The following is an 11,333-nucleotide window of genomic DNA, read 5'->3' on the forward strand; positions in this document are numbered from 1 at the left end:
AGGAATGAGCTCATTCTTTTCATTAGCAACAACGGTGATACCTCATTTCTTTGGCACACACTGAACTCGACTCACCCAAAAATTGTCAGAATTGGGATAGATGATCCCTGCATCTAGCCATTTGAGGATTTCTTTCTTCACAACTTCTTTCGTGATCGGATTAAGCATTCTCTGTTGCTCAACAGTAGGCTTGCTACCTTCCTCTAGCAGAATTTTATGCATACAATAAGAAGGGCTGATCCCCTTGATATTTGCTATAGTCCATCCAATTGCCGACTTGAACTCTCTCAGAATTCTTAAGAGCTTTTCCTCATCACTACCTGAAAGGTCAGATGCAATAATAACAGGCAAATTAGATGCATCACCTAAAAATGAATACCTTAAGTGTACAGGAAATGGTTTAAGCTCGAGAGTAGGAGCTTCCTCAAACGATGGCTTGAGGCGCCTTGGAGCTTTATTCAACTCCTCCAATCCAAGAGATTCAAAAGGCATACCCAGCCTTCGCTTCCAAGGAGAAGCATTCAAATACTGCAACTGTTCATCATTTTCATCATCTTCACTGTCTGAATTCCTCAACAAGGCCTTCTCTAAGGCATCAGACCTTAGCATTTAATCAAGTTCTGAAGTAACCACAGAATCGACCAACTCCACTTTTAAGCATTCCTCATTATCAGCAGGGAATCTCATGGCATTCAAAACATTAAATGTCACATCCTGATCCAACACTCGCATAGTGAGCTCACCCTTCTGTACGTCTATCAAGGTTCGGACAGTGGCCAAGAAAGGTCTTCCCAAGATTATGGGAATCTTCTTATCCTCCTCCAAATCAAGAATTACAAAATCAGCAGGAAAGATGAGTTTGTCAACCTTGACCAATACATCCTCCACAATGCCTCGTGGATATGTGATAGAATGATCGGCCAACTACAAGGTCATATAAGTAGGTTTTGGATCAGGTAAGTCCAACTTCTTGAAGATTGAAAAGGGCATCAGATTGATGCTAACTCCCAAGTCATATAAGCATTTGTCAAATGACACTTTTCCAATGGTACAAGGAATAGTGAATCTTCCAGGATTTTTAAGTTTCGGAGGCAACTTCTGTTACAGCACAACACTGCATTCCTCCATGAGAGAAACTATCTCTAAGTCATCAATCTTCACTTTTTGAGAGAGAATACCTTTCATGAACTTCGCATAACTAGGCATCTATTCAAGAGCTTCAGTGAAAGGTATGTTGATATGAAGTTTCTTCAACACCTCCAGAAACTTCTCAAACTGCTTATCTAGGTTTTTCTTCTGCAACCGCTTAAGAAAAGGAGGTGGAGGATATATATGTTTCTCCCCTGTATTACCTTCAGGAGGAGTTTGTTACACAGTAGTCTTCCTTGGTTCCACTTTTGCTTCCTTCTTCACTTCTTCCTCAGCCACAACTTCATCTTCCGAAACTTGAGATTTTTTGGGATTTGCAACCTTCCCAGACCTCAATATAATTGCCTTAACCTGCTCCTTAGCTTCCTTCTTACCTGGAACTTCTGTGTCACTAGGTAGTGAACTAGGTTGATGATTCATCAAGGTATTGGCAATCTGCCCAATTTGATTCTCCAAGGTCTTGATAGACACCGCTTGGCTCTTGCACATGAGCCTCAACTCCTCCAATTCAGATTGTTCATTAGACTGTTGCAGCTGAAGTTGTTGTCTTGGTGCATATTACGGCTGCTGAAAACCAGGAGGATTGTATTATTTTGCTGCATACTGCTGATAAGGCTGTTGCACCGCATTCTGAGTATTGCTCTAGCTGAAGTTAGGATGGATGTGATTGCTGGGATGATAGGTGGATGGAACTGGCTGTTGTGATCTCTGAAAGTTGCTCACAAACTGAGCTGATTCACTAGAAATAGCACACTGCTATGTCTCATGCGCACCAGCACAAAGCTCACAAATACTAGTGATTTGATTCACTCTATAATTAGCCAAAGAATCCACCTTCATCGTCAAAACCTTAAGCTGAGCAGCGATAGCAGTAGCTACATCCACCTCTAGAATTCCTGCTACCTTTCCTTGAGGTAGTCTCTGAGTTGGGTTATGGTATTCATTAAAAGCCATCAGCTCAATCAATTCATAAGCTTCATCATAGCTTTTAGCCCATAAGACTCCTCCTGATGCTGCATCAAGCATGGGTCTAGAAGTAGCACCCAATCCATTATAAAAGCAGTTAATGATCATCCAGTCAGGCATCCCATGGTGAGGACACTTTCTAAGCATCTCTTTGTAACGATCCCAAGCCTCACATAAAGATTTTCCAGATTGCTGAGCAAATTGAGTAAGTGCATTTCTGATTGCAGTAGTCTTCGCCATAAGAAAGAATTTAGTTAGGAACTTTTGAGCAAGATCCTCCCATTTGGTGATAGACCCTGGTGGTAGAGAATGTAACCATCACTTAGCTTTATCCCGCAGAGAGAATGGGAAAAGCCTCAACTTAATAGCATCTTCAGAAACTTCATTGAACTTGAAAGTGTCGCAAATCTCGATGAAATCTCTGATGTGCATGTTGGGGTCTTCTGTTGGAGAACCCCCAAACTGAACTGAGTTTTGTATCATCTGAATCGTGCTCGACTTGATCTTAAAGGTGTTAACCGTGATGGTTGGTCGGACAATGCTAGACTGAATAACATTAATCTTCGGCTGAGAGTAATCCATCAAAGCCTTCGTATTCGCTTCTGGTTCTCCCAATGTAATAAAAGCTTCTTCTTCAATTTTCTCCTCGACAAGAACTTCTTCAAAAACTTCCTTAGCTACTACAACTTCTTCCTCAGCTTGATACAATGTTCTCTTACGAGACCAAGAACGCGTATGCATACACGCTCGCTAGAGTACCTGAAATACGACAAGGAAACAGTTAAGTAACAATGTCCGAGTCAATGAACTTTAACGACCACTGATGACAAACACATAAACTAAAAATTAGCACCGAGTCCCCGGCAGCGGCGCCAAAAACTTGTTAGGACGAAAACACGAGCTAATATTCACGCAAGTATACACGATCGCAAGTAATATAGAAATATTTCTAGTTCCTTCCCACAAAGACTGATTTAGGTTAATTTCAATCAATGCACTTATGCAACAAAGGTATGGTTATTATTCAATGCTAAGACGAATAACAAATTGAGATTGTTTATAACTAAGTTTATTAACTAACATGCAATTAACTACGAGAATTAAAAGGTTGATTTACTTATATAACACAAACATGGGATTCTAACTTCATTACTACTTTATTCAATAGTCTTTTTGTTCTTAACCTTAGCATGCAATGGTGATGACACTAATCAGATAACACAAAACTAGTAAACACCGACTTTGTTGCACGAATACCCTACTACCAAATATCCACAAAAGAGATAGAAGCTGAATAGACACCAATTATATTGAGACCCTATATGTCTATAGAATTTGATAACATGACGGTTTAATGCACAAGTTATCTATCCTGATTACATAGGGCAAGTAAGATGGTTAAAATTACCTACGAATCATGCATATGAACTACATGAACCTATGCTAGCATGACAAGTTCTAAACCCCTATATTCACTTTCACTTCAAGAGAGATTAACACACTATCTTATAAGTTCGCGACGCTCATAAGACGAATAAGCACAACCAATACTAGGATATCATACTATCACCACACACTAAAGCATCAAAATATATTAACTATTGAAATCCATAAGTAAATCCTCAAGAACCCCATGATGATGATTAGTTCATAATCGAACTCATCATCACTGTGGGTTTCGATGAAAGCATGGTATAGTAAACTATGTCTTTATAAATACAAATAATAAAACCAAGTACGTTAACAAGAGTATAGGTTCAACAAATAAGAAAACTAGCATCCAAGATTACAACTTAAAATAAAGAATCACAAGAATAAACTAGATCCTCTTCGCCTTCGTTAAATTGTGCTATACGGTCTTTTTACGTCTTCTCATTATGCTCTGCTACATCTTGTTATGAAAAATGACCTTAAGTTATCATTATATAGCAGCCATGATCAGCAGAGAAGTCCAGAAATCAAAATTGTAGTAAAAACGGGATTCTTGAAACCCGACTTGGCGCAGCCGCGCGCGCGCGGGCTCATTGACATTCTGTTCACCCGGCGCGGCCGCGCACTGTAGTAGCGCGGGCGTGCTGACTAAGCGTGGGCACACTGACTGTTAGTCGCTAAACACGCGCTAATAATATACGCCAGTATACGAGTTCGCAAGTAGTATAGAATCTTTTCTAGTTCGTTCCCACAGAGACTGTATTGGTTAACTAATTAATTCACGCACTTAAGCAACAATGTATGGTTATTATTCAATGCTAAGACGATAACAAAGTGAGGTTGTTTATAACTAAGAATTAAACTAATAATTTTAACTACGATAATAAGATTGATGGAATTAATAATTATGACAAACATGGGATTCTAACTTTATTAAATATTTCATTCAATAGCCTTATTGTTCTTAACTTAGCATGCAATGGTGATGACACTAATCAGATAACACGAAACTGATAAACGCCAACTTTTGTTGCGCGAGTACCATATTACCAGACATCCACAAAAGAGATAAAAGCTGAATAGACACCAATTATATTGAGACCCTATATGTCTATAGAAATTGACAACATAACGGTTTAAGCACAAGTTATTTATCTTGATTACATAAGGCAAGTAAGATGGTTAAAATTACCTATGAATCATGCATGACAATACATGAACCTATGCTAGCATGGCAAGTTCTAAATCCTTAAATTCACTTTTGCTTCATTAAGAATTAACACACTATCTTATAAGTTCGCGACGCTCATAAGACGAATATGCACAACCAATACTAGGATATCATACAATCACCACATACTAAGGCATCAAACAATTTACCTAAAGAAATCCATAAATAAATCCGTGAAAACCCCACGATAATGATTAGCCCATAATCGGACTCATCATCAACGTGGGTTCCGATGAAAGCATGGTATATAAAATGTAGTGTTTATAACGAATAATTAAAACCAAGTACAAACAAGAGTATAGGTTCAACAAAATAAGAAACGAGCTTCCAAGATTACAACTCAAAACAAAGATTCACAAGAATAAACTAGATCGTCTTCACCTTTGTTGAATTGTGCTATAGGTCTCTTGTCGTCTTATCCTTGTGCTCTAGTAAGTCTCCTTCTTAAAAAATGATCTTGAGTTATCAATATATAGCAGTCCAATCAACCCAGGAGTCCAGGAAACAGAATTGTAATAGAATCAGGTATTATTATCCCGACACGGCGTGGCCACGCGCTTCATCATCGCGGGCGCGCTGGCTTTCTGTACTTCGGCGCGGCCGCGTGCTTGTTCAGCGCGGGCGCGCTGATCTTCTGCCAAAATTGACTTCTTCCAATTTTCTTGCAGATTCGAGCCGGTCTTCGCGAGCTTTTATTCCAACACCACCTAGACACTATATTAGCACCAAAACAATGCTAATTCACCTAATTACCTTGATAACGCCTGGAATGTAAAAACACTTAAAAATACGTTAAAACACTTAACAACTTGAGTACAAATGCACCAATCCAAAGCTTATTAGAGCATTATAAAGTGTCATAAATACCACTCAACATACCCCCAAACTTGAATCGATGTTTGTCCTCAAGCATAAACAGGCTCAAGAACAAGAAATTAAAATGCATGAATGCAACTAATATGAATGCAATGATCCCCATAGAGTAACTAAACCAACCAATAAGCAACACCTCCGTAAATGGAATTATTCGCATAAAGATCAACCAAATCTCTCAAATCAACCTACAAACCAGAGACGTGCGTGTGTGCAAATGCTTACAGATATACTATTGCTACTAGATCGACAATCATGACTCACTACTTTTCAAAATAATCGCAAGTTTATAAATAGAATAAAAGCTAGACTCAAAATAACTTATAACACTTTAATTCATATATCATATTTTTTTATGAATTTATGCTTTTATTCACAAAAACACAACACAAGTATACTTATTTGATCATGCAATGAGTGAGTTCCACAAAAGACTTAAACAATAGTACCCATGTAGCGAGCGTTAGGTTAGCAAATCCCAGACTATAAAAGCCTTAGGTCACTAGGCACAAAGTCCCCTAAGAACTTAATAACTCGAGTACTAAAGAGCCCACTCGTGATCAATTATGCATAACACTTATTCTTTTTTTTCTTTTTTTTATTTTCACAAAATTCTGAACGAGTTTGTTTCGCTCCATCTCGCTCAACCCTAGACTACTCATATAAATATGAGCCGACTACTAGCCAATTGACACCTAGCCACATAACTAGCAATGAAATCCAATTTCTCCAATTTTTAAATATCCATGTCTTTTATTATTAAGAGAATACCCAAAATTCCAAATATAAACAAGTGATTAAACCTCGACAATCAAACAAATCATGACTATGATCTAGCACTCTAGCAACCTATAAGACTTAGTGAAATACAAGTGTCTCTAGCATGCAAATCAATCCAATAAGACTCAACATCACCAAATATGACATCACTACACTAGCATCAATTTAACAAATCAATCAGAAAGTTATCTAAGAGATCATGTTATAATGCAAATGCATGAAACTACATGAACAAAATATCATAAAACTACCAAAAATAAATAAAAAACTACATGAAAAAATATGCAACTATACGAACATGCAAACTATATGAGACTCACACAAACTATATTCCTTCAACTACTACCCCCAAACTTAAAATATTCACTGTTGTAACACCCCCAGATCCGGGGTCGGGGATCCGGGTTGTCACGGTCTTTCTTTCCACAATATCACTTCACTTAATTAATAAAAATAACCTTATGCTGTGACCCCACACTAACACACACCACAACCCGTTATAGTCTCAGAGATGAAATTGAAATAAGTACAAGTCTTTGAATCCACAATTTAAAATTATTACAACCCAAAATGATTACTTGATAAATTTACAGTTAATTGCCATTATCTGCCACAAGTTATAATTATACATAATTTGATTCTCAAAAGTAGATAGTAGGATCTACAATAGATCTACCTCTGCAGCTATAGCAGCTACAACATCATCGGGAAGACGCGGGGCGCTTCCCACGCGCTTGCGCTGGGTCTGCTGGAGTCTGGCCATCTCTCCTAACTGTTGTTGTGTGATGAAGAAATAAAACAAGAGTGAGCCTTACAGCTCGCAAGATAATATATAGTGATAACAATAATATAAGTATCTAAATGGATACTTAATAGAATCTTTATCGCGCGTAAGATAATTACTTACTAGATATAAGTAAAAACAAGAAATGAAGTTACCAAATACTTCACTACACTTATATCATCTATAAAGCTTACTTGAACTACCACTGTTCAAAGTATAAAGAGTTTTAAGAAAAACATCCCATAGATGAGACCACAAGTTAAGACTTGAATGGATTCAATCTTTAAAATATTATTGAATGAAAAAGTTATGAGATACTTTATTTAGTCCCGATATATATATATCCACATATATATATCCCGAAAACATTTCCTGGAACCTCTGTTATGTAAAGTATGAACAGAGTTTGAAACATCCAATGAATTTTGGAAAGGAAAAGAATTTTGGCATAAACTAGATATCTTGCTGATCAGGCAAAGATACCCATTAGTAACCTTTTCTACTAGTAGATGGACGAATTCCCCACTGGTCATCACCCTGGTCATAATTAGGACCTTATGCTGGACTGCCACTCAGCCACTTATGCATTTGATGGACTCCCACTGAGCCACTTACACTATCATGGACGCCCACTGCGCCCATGTTGCTTATGCCGACTCAATAGATGGACTTACTTCCCGAACGTTGGGTAAGTAATCAATTTATTTACCAAAACTGCGACCTTGTTGCGAATATAAAATACACCACTGAGCCGGATCCCTCAAGTTTTGAACGAGTATTTAAATCCCCTTAAAAGGAAGATCTTAAATATAAAAATGAGTTTTGGGATCCGCTCTATCTTTTAAAAATCATTTTGAAGACTCGAAAACACTTTATAGAGTGTTTGGAGTAAAGCTGATTTAATGAAGTAAATCAGTCCCCGGAATATTTGAAAATATCTGAATATTATTAATTAAATAATATTCCCATAAAGAATAATCTTTATAAAAATAATTGAAGTAGAAGTTTTAAAACTTATACTTGAAACGAGTATTAAATAACCAAAGATATACTTATATGAAAGTATTATCTTTATTTGAATAATCGAAAATAAGTTTGATTATTAACACCTTATTCTTTAATAAAATAAAGAATATATTTCAGTAATAAGCGGAGTCATAATACCTCGAATGAATATTATAAATAATATTCATTAAATAAAATAAAGGAGTCATACATCCTCAAATGAATATCCAAGTAATATTCAATAATAATATAAACTGAGTCATAAGCCCTCGAATGAATATTCAAATAATATTCAAATAATAAAATAAACTGAGTCATAAGCCCTCGAATGAATATTCAAATAATATTCAAATAATAAAATAAAGGTATCGAATAAACCTTATTCGATCCATAGTTTTAAAAACTATATCCATATATATATATATAAATATATATATATATAATATACTCGGGAACATCGACTCCCGGTTTAGAAATATGTTCACCTTTGGGTCCCTATACTAAGGGTATACACAAGTTACCGCTATCCTCTAGCATAGGTATTATCAACTGAACCAACAGATATATATTCCAAGAATATGAAACAGGCATGCATACATACTATATCACATGCTACAATATATCGCATCATTTGCTAATTATCCAACATGCATCTATCGCAAGATAATGCAAATACATATATTCATCACAACAACAGTATAACGGATAGAATACTTGCCTGAGCGACTTGGGGGTGAGAAAGGCTCGGGACAAGTCTGATCACCTATAAACAACAAGTAAGTTGGAATTAAACCAAAATCACTTGTAAACCTATACTTTAACTAACTTAGACTCTAACGCTTGTTTGGCGCTCACCGATTCGCTTAAGTCACTCGGGTACCCTCGGCTCCGCCATTTTTAATAATTTAACCTTTACGAGTTTTAAAGCGATTCCTTCGCGAATGACTTACCAACTGCCTAACACACTTACCATAAATGTTTCACACATTAATTAACCCTTTTTGGTCTTTAACCTATGTTTCAAAGTAAGGCGAGGGAAAAAGTTTCGTTCGCGAAACGCCGTTACTTGAAACGGTCGTTTCTCCTAAACCGTGCATCGGAATCGAACGAACTACATATCAAAACGAAGCTCGTAACATGAGCTATCTAAACATGGCAGTGGTCATAATCTAGCAGGGGGTTCTCGGGTCCTAATGCTATGCACAAAAACAGTCCAAAGAAAATCGGACGTTACGACGGCTATGTTTACGCGATTTCCAAATTTTTAAACCATCCACAATCAACCCAAACCATCCTCAAATCCAACACACAACAAACATCCATCCTTATCACATCATAACAATCCCAACCAATTCAATTTTAATCATTCATACATATGCTTAAACCTAACTTTAATCATACTTAAGTTCCTTAAAATCAAAACCACAAAATTACCATTCCATTACCCTACCATACCAAATCTCAAACTCTAAATCATAACAACAACTACAATAGCATCCCACTCATCAAAATCACCTTATAATATATATGAACCTAGGGTTTGGAAATGGTATACCTTCCTTGAAGTGGTGGGTGGAGCTAGGAAGCCTTAAGAAGCTTTGAGAAGCCTTAGGAAAGCTTGGATCTTCAAGAAAACAAGAAAAAGTTCAAGTTAAAAACTTGAAAACACTATTCATTGTCTTCTTCTTTGATTAAATGAAGAATTTAGAGAAAGAATTAATGGCTTAAACTCATGATATAGCCATAACTAAGCATAAAGATGATTAGGGAATTTTCTTACCAATTTAGGATGCTTGGATCTTGATTTTTGAAAAATCTAGCCTTGAAAATGTGTAAAAGCCGAGAGCAAAGTGAAGAACAAATGCCTTGGTTGTTTTTGATTTTTGATGAAATGATTTTGCTAGCTTGGTTGACTTGATTTGTATTTGATTTAGAAAATTACTACCTTGCCCTTGAATTTGTGTGGTTCTTATTCAACCACACCTCCTTCCTTCCCATGTCATGCTTACCTCATCCTCATGATGTCATCCTTCCTTCCTTGTCTTCTTTCTATTGGTTGGATGACATCATTCCCATTAATCCCTTTGATTAACTTCCTAATCGTTTGCCTAATGACCGCTGATCTGTTATACGGTTCGCTTAACTTTCGTTCTCGTTTATCGTTTGAAGGATCATACCCGGGATCTTATTACTTAGGTTCCCTTAACCTTTCTCAATACATTATATTCCTTTTTATGATCCTCTATATAATCCTTAAATTTAAATCCTTTTTATCCTGTTACCTTATACTCAATTCTCTCCGTATCTTGTGGATTTCCGGGAAAAACCAAAGTGTTCGGAATTGGATTCTGACGATATTTACATACACTTATATACTTCATAGAGTACTAATAAAATCCCAGAATATCCATAACAGAACCCCTACATAGTGTGGCGTGAAAAGTTTTCTCATTCAGCTAAAACACTATTCACAAGGGTTACAAAAAGTTGAAAAATTTTGGGGTTATTACAGTCTCCCCTCCTTAAAAGGATTCCGTCCCGGAATCAGATAGAATTCAAATGGGGATACTTTCTTAGCATTACACTTTCTAACTCTCGAGTCAATTTTCCCACATTGTGGTTCTACCACCAAACTCTGCCTAGTTTAATAATCCTTCTCATAAGCACTTGTTCTTTTTCACTCTATAACCCTTCCTGGTTGCTCCATATAGGTTACGTCGGGTTGCATATCTATGCGCTCATATGCCTCTATTTATCTGGCATCTAAATTACACTTCCTTAACATTGATACGTGAAACACGTTACGGCCTGCTACATGTTCGGGGTTAGGGCTAGCTCATATGCTAACTTCCCAAACGTCTTAATATATCCAAGGGTCCAACAAATTGTAGACTTAGCTTTCCTTTCTTTCCGAACCTCATCAATCCTTTCCAAGGGATACCTATATCATTACTAGGTCCCCTATTTCATACTCTTTATCCTTTCGTGTCAAATCAACATACTTATCATGTCCATCTTGGGCTACTACCAGCCGTCCTCTGATTAGATCTATCATATCCTTGGTCCTTTGGACTACTGCGGGTCCGAGCATCTTGCGCTCTACAACTTCATCCT

At 36.8% G+C, this 11,333-nt stretch overlaps 1 non-coding gene across 1 annotated transcript; it reads left to right on the plus strand.

Annotated features, from left to right (window-relative positions):
• Positions 1–2,233: 2,233 nt before the first annotated feature.
• LOC141716407 (small nucleolar RNA R71) lies at positions 2,234–2,340 on the plus strand. Its single transcript, XR_012573119.1, has one exon. It is a non-coding gene; the product is annotated as a small nucleolar RNA R71 (small nucleolar RNA).
• Positions 2,341–11,333: the final 8,993 nt, after the last annotated feature.

The sequence above is a fragment of the Apium graveolens genome, chromosome 3 (genome assembly GCF_009905375.1).
Source record: "Apium graveolens cultivar Ventura chromosome 3, ASM990537v1, whole genome shotgun sequence".
NCBI classification, from domain to species: Eukaryota; Viridiplantae; Streptophyta; class Magnoliopsida; order Apiales; family Apiaceae; genus Apium; species Apium graveolens.